This window comes from Stenella coeruleoalba (genome assembly GCF_951394435.1).
Source record: "Stenella coeruleoalba genome assembly, chromosome: 7".
In the NCBI taxonomy this organism is placed as follows: Eukaryota; Metazoa; Chordata; class Mammalia; order Artiodactyla; family Delphinidae; genus Stenella; species Stenella coeruleoalba.
The window spans coordinates 73102933-73115431 of NC_137153.1; the positions used below are offsets into that span (position 1 = coordinate 73102933).

Below are 12499 nucleotides of genomic sequence, written 5' to 3' on the forward strand. Positions count from 1 at the left end.
ATGTTTGCTTTTGCTCAGCAGTTCCACTTCAAGAATTTATACTAAGAAAATAATAAATGTACGAAGATAGCTGTTTTTATGAGCATAAACTTGGAAACAACCTAAATATTCAACATAGGAACTTGCTTTAAATAAATTATGGTATAGACATGAAATATTATTCAGGCATTCAGTCATTCATTCAATAAGCACTCATTGAGCACATGCGTTGTGAGAATATCATTGTAAAATCTAGGGATACAGATATGTCTTTTTTTTTTTTTTGTCTTTTTTTATGGACCTTACATTTTAAGGGTTGGTGACCTGGAATAAATAGATAAAAACTTTTTTAAGCTGGGGTGTGTAAGTGCTATGATGGAAATGAAAAGGGTGTTGTGATAAAAAGTGATTAGGGATGGGGCTACTTTAAGTAGGTCAGAAGAAGCCTGACTGAGATGACATTTAAGTAGAGTTTTACATGGCAAGAAGGGCATTAGAAATCACTATTATGTAGGCCTATATTTCTTGACCTGAAAAGATAGTACAATCCCTGTTTTTTTCATAAAGCCACATGTGTGGGAGTCGGTCAGTGTGTATGCCAGAAAGAAGTCCAAAGAAACTGACATTGATTAGGATCCTTTCCCAGCTGCTAGTAACTGAAAACTCAGCTCAAAGCTGATTTAATAATGAAGTCAGTTGATTCCTGTAACTGAAAAGGCAGGGTTGCCCGGGGCTCAGTGACATCCCAGAGAGCCTGGTTTCTGTCTCTCTCTCTCTTCTGCATTCTGTGGAGTTGCTTCTTTTCTTATGATCCCAAGATAGCTGCCAACGGTCCCTGGGGCTAGTTTCCTCATTCACTTCCAGTAGGACATAGAGAAAATCTTTGAGTGTCCTAGAAGATGCACACTTCACTGGGGTTGGTCTGGCTTGGGTCATATAACCACTGCTGAACCAAATTCTCTGGCCACGGAAATGGGCTACAGTAGTGAGCTGAAGCCATTAAGGACTGGACAATGGAACCGAGAGTGAGGCAATCCCTAACTACCAGGCTGAGAACTAGAGGGAGAGAACAGGTGCCAAAGGAATTTGGACGGATTTTGCCCAGAGAAAGAGGGAAAGTCCTGGCTAGCAAATACCAGTTGTTTACGTACAACAAAAACAACAAAAAAACACACCATAAAGTGAATAGTGTTTGGGGCTTCCCTGGTGGCGCAGTGGTTGAGAGTCCGCCTGCTGATGCAGGGGACACGGGTTCGTGCCCCGGTCCGGGAAGATCCCACATGCCGCGGAGCGGCTGGGCCCGTGAGCCATGGCCGCTGAGCCTGCGCGTCCGGAGCCTGTGCTCCACAACGGGAGAGACCACAACAGTGAGAGGCCTGTGTACTGCAAAAAAAAAAAAAAGTGAATAATGTTTGTATTTCTGAGCTTTGGATAATGGAATTACTGCTGATTTTCACTTTCCTTTTTATTATTTATTTTTTTATTTTTATTTTTTTGCCCAGGTCTTAGTTGCGGCACGTGGGATCTTGGTTGCTCTGTGCGGGATCCCTTAGCTGCACATGAGGGACCTAGTTCCCTGACCAGGGATTGAACCCGGGCCCTGTGCATTGGGAGCGTGGAGTCTTAACCACTGGACCACCAGGGAAGTCCCTACTTTCATTTTTATACTTTACTGTATGTCTGTGTTTTTTTGTTTTGTTTTTTACAATGAGAATATATTGATTTTATAACTGCAAGACAACAAAGTTAATTCCATGTTTTAAATCTGGCAAAATGAAGAAAAGGCATTAAATGAATGAAGACTTTTTTTTGGCCTTTGTGTACTAGCTCTCTACTTTGAATTTACTTCTTCTCCCCTAAAGCATTGTTTTTGCAACAAAACCGGCTATTCCGGCCTTTTCGCTGAGTGAAAAGAAAGGCCCTTTGACCTGGCTCTCAGTGTCCACAGAACCTCCCTCCTCCCCACCCAGTTTCACTTAACAATGTAGCAGCGTGCCTGCTGGCTCGCTCTTCCCGGCTTCAGATGTGCTATTCTGAGCCACTGGAATTATTCAGCCAGTTGAGAGTTCTCTTCGGTGACCACTGAGATACCTCAAACTAAGAATAGGACTGTGACTGATGAAGAAGGGCGACAGCGATGGGGCCACGAGGAGCTTTGCTTGCTTCCTGCCAGGGATTCCGTAAGACCTAAAACTCAGCTTTGTTCTCTGCTCCTAGGTTTTCCATCGGTCTGTGGTTTGCTGTCCACATGTTTCTGTGAAATCTTATCAGCTGCATCATCACAAAAATAACATGGGCTGGAGAGGCTTATCAGAGTTCTCAGGGAATGTTCCTTCTCAGGTCGCCTTGCAGCTGGGAGCCCTGGGTGTAAATGTGCCAGACAATTCCTGTTGTATACTTGGGGACTTTTTCCTCAGAGGCCTTTTGATTTGAGGCCAAAAAAGATAATTTTGCATTTTCTAAGAGCTTCTGAGAGAGACCAATGAAACTGTCTGCCCTCTTTGCACAGTAGAAGCGGTTCTAAAGAGGCAAAAGATTTTAAAGTTAGAGGGTGGGGCTCCACCTCTGCCTAGCTCTGTGGCCTTGGGCAGTTTTAAGATTTTTAAGCCTCAGCTTTGTCATCCATAAAATGGGGATTATTAAAACCCACCTCATGGTGCTGTTGTGGTGATTAAACTGTGTTTGGAAATACATAGCACAATCAATGCCCAGCAGATACTAGCCGATATTATCCTACAGTGGAGAAATTCCATATGCTTCTCAGGAAGTCTCATGGAATCACGCTCCACGATCTAGAGTAGCAACTTCAAAGATGTACGCTTTTATTGGTTTTTCCTCCTTGCAGGTCTATTCTCCCCTCTCTTTAACTCTGGCTCCCTGGGATCTCCTACCACATAGACCACCTGCACATAGGTCCTTGTCTTGGGTTCTGCTTGGGGGACCCAGGGTGAGATAGCTACAGATGAATAAAAAACAGCAGAATATACTCAAGTGGTTTGGAGTTATACTTTTCATAAGATTAAGCATTACTTGGTCATAACAAAGATAATGGTGACAACAATGTTGACAATGATTATGATGATTGGGGATTATTGGGGGGAGGATTGCTGATGGTGCCGCCACTATTGGGTATTCTGCTCATTAAATTCCACAAATTCTGTTTTTAGCAAACTAAGCAATAATGAGTAGACGCGTATGAACGGGAGAGAGAGTTTGGAGGAAGCCAAAAAGCTGGAGGTGGGGCTTCCCTGGTGGCGCAGTGGTTGAGAGTCCGCCTGCCGATGCAGGGGACACGGGTTCGTGCCCCAGTCCGGGAAGATCCCACATGCCATGGAGCAGCTGGGCCCCGTGAGCCATGGCCGCTGAGTCTGCGCGTCAGGAGCCTGTGCTCCGCAACGGGAGGGGCCACAGCAGTGAGAGGCCTGCGTACCACAAAAAAAAAAAGAAAAAAAAAGCCCAGGGGAATGAAATGATTCAAAGCCCCACTGCCCATATATCTTTTCTTCTTTCTTAAAAAAAAGTGGGGTAGGGGTGACTATAAAATGCCACTGCCAAAAATAGAGTTCTAGCAGACACAGCATCAGGGTTAGAAATGGTCAGCATTGGGTAAATTACATTCTATACAGTGTACAGTCAACTCTCAATGATTCTTTTTGTTTTTTAATAAATTTATTTATTTAATGTTGGCTGTGTTGGGTCTTCGTTGCTGTGTGCAGGCTTTCTCTAGTTGCAGCGAGCGGGGGCTACTCTTCGTTGCAGTGCACGGGCTTCTCATTGCGGTGGCTTCTCTTGTTGCGGAGCATGGGCTCTAGGCACGCAGGCTTGCTTCAGTAGTCGCAGCACGCAGTCTCAGTAGTTATGGCTCACGGGCTCTAGAGGGCAGGCTCAGTAGTTGTGGCTTCCCGGACCAGGGCTCGAACCCATGTCCCCTGCATTGGCAGGTGGATTCTCAACCACTGAGCCACCAGGGAAGCCCCCCCAATTATTCTTATGCTTCTGCAGGTCTCTTCCCATTTTTCATGTCTTTGCCTCCCTTGTGGCCGAGCTGTCTGTGGCAGCAGAACCCTCCCTGTGGTTACCCCTCCAGTCTCGGTGCGTTGCTACTGTGACACAGGACAAGTAGGAGCCTGCAGATGCCAAGGTAAGGACCTTAGAAGGTTTCACATTTTATGCTTGGTTTGCTGTCCTAGTTACTCTGGCTGTCTAATAAATTACCTTAAAAGTAAGTGGTGGAGTGCTTCCCTGGTGGCACAGTGGTTGGGGGTCCACCTGCCAATGCAGGGGACACAGGTTCGTGCCCTGGTCCGGGAAGATCCCACGTGCCGTGGAACGGCTAGGCCCGTGAGCCATGGCTGCTGAGCCTGCGCGTCCGGAGCCTGTGCTCCGCAACGGGAGAGGCCACAGCAGTGAGAGGCCGGCGTACTGCAAAAAAAAAAAGTAAGTGGTGGAAATAGCCACTTATCATGCTCATGGATTCCGTGGGTTAGGAGTTTGGACAGGGTGCAGCAGGGACAGCCTGTGTCTCTGCTCCACAATGTCTGGGACCTCAGGTGGAGCCCTTGAAGGCTGGAGGCTGGAATCATCTGAGGGCTCATTCACACACGCATCTGCCAGTTGATGTCGGCTGTTGGCTGGAGCCTCAGTTCTTCTCCACTTCAGATTTCCCACGTGGTTCCTCTGTGAGAGTTGGCTTGGACTTCCTCACAGCATGGCGGCAGAGTTCTGAAGGCAAGTGCTCCAAGAGAGGGAGCCAGGAGGAAGTTATATCTCCTTTTCTGACCTAGCCTCACAAGTCATGAATAATTTCTACCACATCCTCTTCACTGAAGCAGTCACAAATCCCATTCAGGTTCAAGGGGAGACTAAATAGAATCTGCCTCTTCTTGGAGAGAGGCAAGGTTCTGGAAGAATGCGGGACTGGAAATTTTGCTGCCACACTTACATACAGGTCGCTAAGGGAGCTTCCACCAAGGTGCTTCCAAGACTGGATAATTGCATTTTGAAATATGTAAAGGTGATGGTGTTGGGAAGGAGTAAATGGCTGGCTCTTCTGTGACAAACAAGGATAGATTTCTTTTTTTCTTTTTTTTAAATTAATTTTTATTGGAGTATAGTTGATTTACAATGTTGTGTTAGTTTCTGCTGCACAGCAAAGTGAATCAGTTATACATATATATGTATAAGGATAGATGTTTGATCTACTTTTCCTGAGAGACCCCTGAGAGCAAATCCAAGAAAAAGGAGGGCCAAAGCAAAGAGCCTAGGTAAATAGTGGTTACCAGATTGGTTGAAACACACTGCCTGCCCCATGACAGTGACCTTAAGTTTAAACAGTTGAATCTTCTGACAAACCTGAAGGACAAAGCTCTGTGACGGCAGAGACTAAGTCGGCCTCGTTCTGAGATGTGTTCAAAGAGCCTCACACATACAGCTCTGGCAACGTGTGTGGACAAGGGGGCCCTGGGGAGAGCTGGGTGTTGGCGAAGATCTGGGAATAAAGATTATGTCCCTAGCTTGACCAGTAGGGTTACATTCTGAATGTCCTAAGGGGGCACTCGTGCTGTCAATGTATTGATCTTCCAAAGGTGGCAAAAGGATTGCAAACCTCTGAGGTGCTCTATGAAGAGGACCCTCAAGCCTTGTATGTACTTTGGGGCCCAATTCTTCATTCATGCCCGTTTCCTCAGGAAGGCACCTGAAAGTTGCAGAGGATTTCATGAGATATTCAGTCCTTGCTGAGAGGGGCCAGGACCAGTTGCCTCTATTTGCATACTCTGAGTGGATTCATTGGGTGACTGTTAGGCACCAGATGTTGGATACAGGTAAGATTGTGTTTTACTGACTCTGTAGCTCCAACAATGCTCTAGAGTCTGATGGGGAAATGCTAAACAAAAGAAGGAAGAACAAGAGACAAGCAGGATGGGGGAGAGGTGGCCCGAAGGAGAGGGAGGAGAGGAGACTAAGCCTGAAGCTTCTGCCCCCTTCCTTTTACTAGCACTTCTGGGCTACCCCTTGGTGAAGGGCCCACATGGAAGGACCCTTCTGAGTTCCCAGCACTGTGACTCTCAGGTAACCACCTGCTGATAACAGCCAGGACCTAAAAGTGGATGAGAGTGGATGGCTGGGGAAAGTGTGCTTCTCGCCTGGAGACCCAGGCTTTGCAGACTTTTTCTTCCCTTCCTTTAACAAGCATATCCTCCTCTAGAAGGTCAGCTGGCACCTGCCCTTTGCTCCCTCTTCATTCCTTCCTTCATTCCTAGAATATGAACCTGATGTCTGGATCTGAAGCTGCTATATTATACCATGAGGCAAGAGTCATGTACAGAAAATAGCAGAACAGCAAGATCAAACAAACCTACATCCCTGATGACTTTGTGATGCTATCTACCCATCCTGTACAGGCTGCGCCTGGAATTCTTTTATATCTCAGAGATAAAAACTTACGGTTTGTTGAGCCAATGGTATTTTGGACTTTCTGTCAGTCATCAGGAGCACTGAAGATGTATAGTACTTCTTAAAGGAGTGCTGAACTATTGTTTACAGGAATTTTTGGCCAAGTTTCTGACACCCATTTTGAGAAGTTTCTTAGTATGTGATGGGCAATTCTTTTGCATGCATTTTAGTCACAAAATATAACACAGTGTCATCTAGTCCTTTCTTAGGTCTCATAAAGCACAGACCTGCAAGGGCATATCTATCTAATCGAGGTCATTTCTCCAACAATGAAAATTTCTTTAACTAATATCAATTTTCTATGCAACTGATCCGTTTCAGCACCTTTCTCTGCACACAATAACGTTTCATTTCCATGCTGAATTTTAGTGCAATCTTTTTGAAGATCGCTTAACTCAACACATGCATACAATAATGCATTCTATTCAAATGAGGTGATGATAATGTGAACAGCCATGACCAAGTTCAGTCTTTGTGAAGGTAGCAACAAATATGTCCTGACTGCTGCCTGGTGAAGAGTAATTCCGCAATGTCATAGATTGTTAGATCCATGCAGCCTGATTTCAAAGATAATAAAGTGTGTCTTAGAATCAATGACATACAGTAAGTTTTGATGTCTAACAAAGAAAAATCCTTCCATCTTGATGACTGTTGTTTTAAGTTACAAAATTTTGGGGGTGATTGTTAGGCAACAAAAGCTTAGTGATACAATCATTTATAAGAATAACCAGGAAATGCATCTGTCTCTAAAATTATACAAATTCCTCATTAAATAAAAGTTAGACACGTGTACAGCTTCAATTCTTGACACACATTTTCTATGCTTATGAGAAAAGGAGAAATGACTTCTTAGCCATTGCCTTTATTTAAATGGCAACTTGTTCTTTCTGTAAATAACCATCTACATTGGAAAAATCTGAAAGTCGCCCAGATTTAGGCCAAGGAGGAAAGACAAGTGAGTTCAGATAAACCACGAATCACACCGTGGCTGAGAACTCAGGCTGATATCTCTGAGCATTTATAGCCAAGATTCAGTCATTTAAAAATGTGTGCTTAAGTGATGAGTAATAAACCTTCCGAGAATTAAAAGGGTTCTTCTTGCTGTCAACTCCATTCCAGTTCCTGTTCTCTCCTCCAGAGGAATAAAGAGTCAGATGATCATTTGGGCAACCTTATGCCTACATTTTTTTTTTTTTTATGCCTACCTTTTTAAAAGGAGTACCATTTTGCTATTGACAGTCAGTGAAGCTGGGTGATGGGCACATGAGGGTGCCTTGTTCAATTTTCTCCAGTTTGTAGTATGTTTCAAATTTTTTATCGTAAAACATTTCTTTTAAAAGGCTGCCACTTTAAACAAAGTTCCAAACAATGGTTAATATTCAGTAAGTATTTACCCATATTGGTATTTGTAGTTAGGTGCTCACAATGTATATTACTCCCTTAAAAATATCCAAATCATTTCTGCTAGAAGTAGACTCTGAAGTATTTATAAATGTAATGACAGGTGTCTGGGGTTTGCTTTAAAATAATTCAGTGATAAAGGGAATAGAGAGCATGGATGCAACAAGATTGGCCATGGGCCAGTAGTGGTTGAAACTGGGTGATGGGTACATGGGGCTGCTTATAATGTCCTCTCCACTTTTGTGAATGTTAGAAATTTTCTATAATAAAAATACTTTAAAACGATATGTCTAGGAACTTCCCTGGTGGTCCAGTGGGTAAGACTCCGTGCTCCCAATGCAGGGGGCCCGGGTTCCATCCCTGGTCGGGGAACTAGATCCCGCATGCACGCCACAACTAAGAAGTCCGCATGCTGCAACTAAGAGTTTGCATGCCGCAACCCAGACCCGGTGCAGCCTAAATAAATAAACAATATATGTTTATGATCTGGCAATCCTGCTTCTAGGCATATACTCCCAAAGAATTGAAAGCAGAGACTTGAACAGATATTTGTACACCTATGTTTGTAGCAGTATTATTCACAGTAGTCAAAAGGAGGAAGCAACCCAAAAGTCCACTGATGAATGAATGGATAAGCAAAAGGAATTATATACATATAATGGAACATTATTCAGCTTTAAAAAGGAAGGAAATTCTGACATATTGTACAACATGGATGAACCTTGAAGACATTATGCTCAGTGAAATAAGCCAGACACAAAAGGACAAACTGTCTGATTGTAATTATATGAAATATCTGGAGTATTCAAATTCACAGAGACCGAAAGTAGAATTGTGGTTGCCGGGGGCTGGGGGAGGGGAGAATGTTAAATGTTATTTAAAGGGTATAGAGTTCAGTTTGGGAAGATGGGAAAAACTGGGGAGATGGGTGGCAGTAATGGTCGTACAACAATGTGAATGTGCTTAGTGCCACTGAACTGTACACTTAAGAATGGTTAAAATGGTAAACTGTACACTTAAAAATGGTTAAAATGGTAAAGTTTAACCATTTTTCATATATATGAAACATATATATTGCACCACACGAAAAGACATGCCTAGTTTTAAAAAGTGTTCCTAGGGAGAGAGAAGTAGACAGGGAAAAACAGAAAGTATATGTGAACGTCATAAACATTGCTTGATCTCTAAAAGCAACGGTAGGGACTTCCCTGGTGGTCCAGTGGTTGAGACTCCTCGCTTCCTCCACAGGGGCGCAGGTTCCATTCCTGGTCGGGGAACTAAGACCCCACGTGCCATTCAGCCAAAATAATAATCGTAATAATAGTAATAAAATAAAAGCAGTAGTAACCCTTTCCATCCTCATCCATACCCATCCATCTGTTCCCTGTACAGATGCTCTGGGTTACTCTCCTGCTCTGCCCTTTTCCCCCAAAGTCCCGGTGCTTCAGAATCAGGAGATGAGGTGTCACAGAGCGTCAGTCACAGACAAAACTGTGCAAGGGCGCTCTCATGCATGCTTCCCCTCCCTCTCAGAGGGTGTTCCGACCTGTTCCTGCCTTTCTCTCTTCCTCACCAGACCGAACCACTAGGCCACTCTCCTCATTTCTCTGAGGAGAAACCTGAGGCCTGGAGGAGGAAGGTGGCTCATTCACTGTGGCCAGAGGAAGGAGGCTGTGGGGAGGGACAGACCAGTGTGACCTTGTCCTACTCTTTGCACATCACACACGTGACGTCAGACCTCTGGGTTCTTCCCCCTGGCTGTGCTGACTTTCACCACTGCCCAGGTTTGCCGGTGCTTTCTGAATAGCTAGAAGTCTGTTTTGTCGTGGAAAATACTCCCAGAATGCTCTAGCAGAACTCAGTAGAAGCTCCTTATGACACATCATTTGGAAGAAGACCCATCATGGGAATAAATTCTTCAAAAGTTAAAAATATCAAGGTCATTTAAAAACACATGCTACACCTCGGGATGGAAAACGTTGTTTTGTAAATAGAGCTGTTGAAAGACAGGCAAGGCAAGATTACCCAAAAAAAGGGAGGTGAACGTATTTTCAAACAAGTTGTTTCTGCCAATTACCCATCTGATTTGTCTTTTCACTTGTTCATACCTTCTCTCTCCCCTACAGGGTGTTTAAAGTGGCTTGCAGAGATGTCACAGTAAAATAGGATTAAAAAAAAAAGTTGACACCATCACACTGAAGAAAGCCTGGTATAGGAAAAAAAAAAGATGTTCCCAGGGATGACTTGGGTATACACGTTTCATGCCATGGAATCCTACACTCTCTTCTGGTGGTACGATACCAACTGGATTCTGAACTACTTGGCAGCCAAAACAAAGTGGGCAGTGCCATCGATGACAAGAATCACAATTGCTAAAACAAAAATAAATCAGCTCTTCGGGAGAGGCAGAACTTTTCCTGGAACTTCCCTTCCTACAACTGCCAGGAAGCCCTGCGTGATGTAAGGGACAGTATCCTCATGATTACCCCCGCAGCAGAAACAGTAGGCAGTGTCGGTGTGCCATTGAAACACGTCCTGTGTTTCTGTATGTGTATTCCATGTGAGAAAGGAGTGACACAGAAGTAAAGGTTAAGGAACCTCCAGAAGTGGGCAGAAGGGTGCAGGCCAGGTGTTTAGCTCTCAGATGACCAGACACAGTTGAAAGTCAAAGTTAACTTGGGGCTATCAAGTGGAGTGCAGATAGTGTAACATTCCTATTATTCCCCATAATAATACCCTTGGCAAAATCTGGATGACAGGGAGACCCATCTGACTGACTCAGGGACTTGTCTATGGAACTCGCATCTGATCCTTGTCTGGACCCTCCCTCTGGGTGTGGAAAACCTTGCATACAGCTTCTGTGACCTGGTTCTCTTTCTTGCACACTGTACTGTCCCAGGCTCCCCCACACCCTGTGGGGCGAACCCTCATGAACCCGAAGTCCTGTCCCTGTAGTGGTCCTGGTGCTAGCAGTTCTTGCATTGGCCTGATCCTCTGTTGACTAGATATTCAAAGACACTTCCCAAAGAATGCTCAGCCTCTATAGCTCTTGATTTGACAAAAAGGTTTGTGCCAAGGTCGAATCTACTTCCTCCACTAGGCTCTAAATTGCTTTGTTATCTTCCCGGCAGTGGAAGTGATAAAAGAAAAGCCTTCTGATTGGGAACTAGAGCAGATATGTTTACGGCAGTGATAAACTGTAGAGGTTTTTTTTTCCTACCACCTTCATCAATTTAGACAAAAATGTTTCTGTGCAAAATCCAGAACAGAAATAATAGTTTGTTTTCAATTTTGGTTTCACTGGTGTTTTATAGATTAGTAGTCGTTAACAAAAGCTCAACACAGGGCCACACTTGGGCATTTTGTTCAGCCCTGCACACTTGCTATTTTTATGGGCCTGATCCTGTGTGTCCCACGTGGGCTCTGAGTGGTAGGGAGAGAAAGACCAGATACCACCCATCACCAGGAGGCGCTTGAAGCAACAGGCTCTCTGGGTGCCAGGCACAACGTAGGAGGAACATCTTCCCTAAAGAATCCTGATCCTGGATCCTAAACAGCCCAGACCAGAGAAGCCTCATCAACAGGCATTGCCTAGTCTTTGGGACTTCCAAGAGTTGAAGGGAAGGGCTCAAAGGGGAGCTTTGCCTCCCCTACAGCAGATATTGGGTCTAATCAAAGAACACACAGCTGGCTTCTGGCAGATGCAATGGGCTTACGGAGTCCCTCACAAGGACTGTGGGAACCACACTATTGGTCCCCTCTCAGCCCCTTCCCGAAGCTCTTGGATATGGGGACCTGCCCCTCGTTCTTTGGAAGGGAGGATTGGGGGTGGCCAGGAGGGAGTTGTGCAGATGAGTCTGTACACGATGTTGACTTAAAAAAAAAACATACACAACGTGAGAGTTGCAAGTTCAGTTTTATTTGGGGCAAAATGAGGACTGCAGCCCGGGAGACTGTTTCACATGACTCTGAGAAACTGCTCCCAGGAGGCGAGGGGAGGAACCAGGATATATAGGAGTTTTGCAACAAAGAGCAGGTAATTGGGAACAACAAAAGATTATTGTTAAATAAAGAAAACCAGGTATCTCAAGTTAAGGAATTTAGCGCTTTTCAAGGTATGGGAAGATGCAAGACTCTGGGCTCACTGAAATCATTCCTTTGATATGCACCTCAGCTATCTGGGGCCTGTATTTTCACACCCTGAGTTTCCTCAGGGCTCACCGCAGGGAGTGGCTGCAGTCTGATGGCTGCTAGATGGCAGGTATTCTTTTCAGCCCTGAGTTTCCTCACGGCTCGCCAGCTCACGCTGGAGGGCTGCAATCATTGGTGGCTGTGACATCCTTTGTATATGGATGTGGCAGGAAATATTATATTTATAAATATTCCATTCCATTTATAAATATTCCATTTATCAACAACTTACCTCAGCTCTGTGCACGGATGCATCACTTCAACGTTTCATTGTGGTAACTTCACAAAACCACCCGTTTTCAAGAAAAACCATTTATTTGAACACATGAAAATTTTGGTATATTTACTTTAAAAATCTGTACTCACAACCTTCAATATATTTAAACAGGTACAATTCTGATTAACTTGCTTAATAAAAAAAGTTGACTTTTTTTTTTTTTTTTTGCGGTACGCGGGCCTCTCACTGTTGTGGCCT

At 44.4% G+C, this 12499-nt stretch overlaps 1 long non-coding RNA gene across 1 annotated transcript; it reads left to right on the plus strand.

The window, feature by feature from the left end:
• Positions 1-1951: 1951 nt before the first annotated feature.
• On the plus strand, positions 1952-11208 carry LOC307189248. Its single transcript, XR_013829128.1, has 3 exons — positions 1952-2159; positions 3982-4120; positions 9960-11208. It is a non-coding gene; the product is annotated as an uncharacterized lncRNA (long non-coding RNA).
• The last annotated feature ends 1291 nt before the right edge of the window (positions 11209-12499 follow it).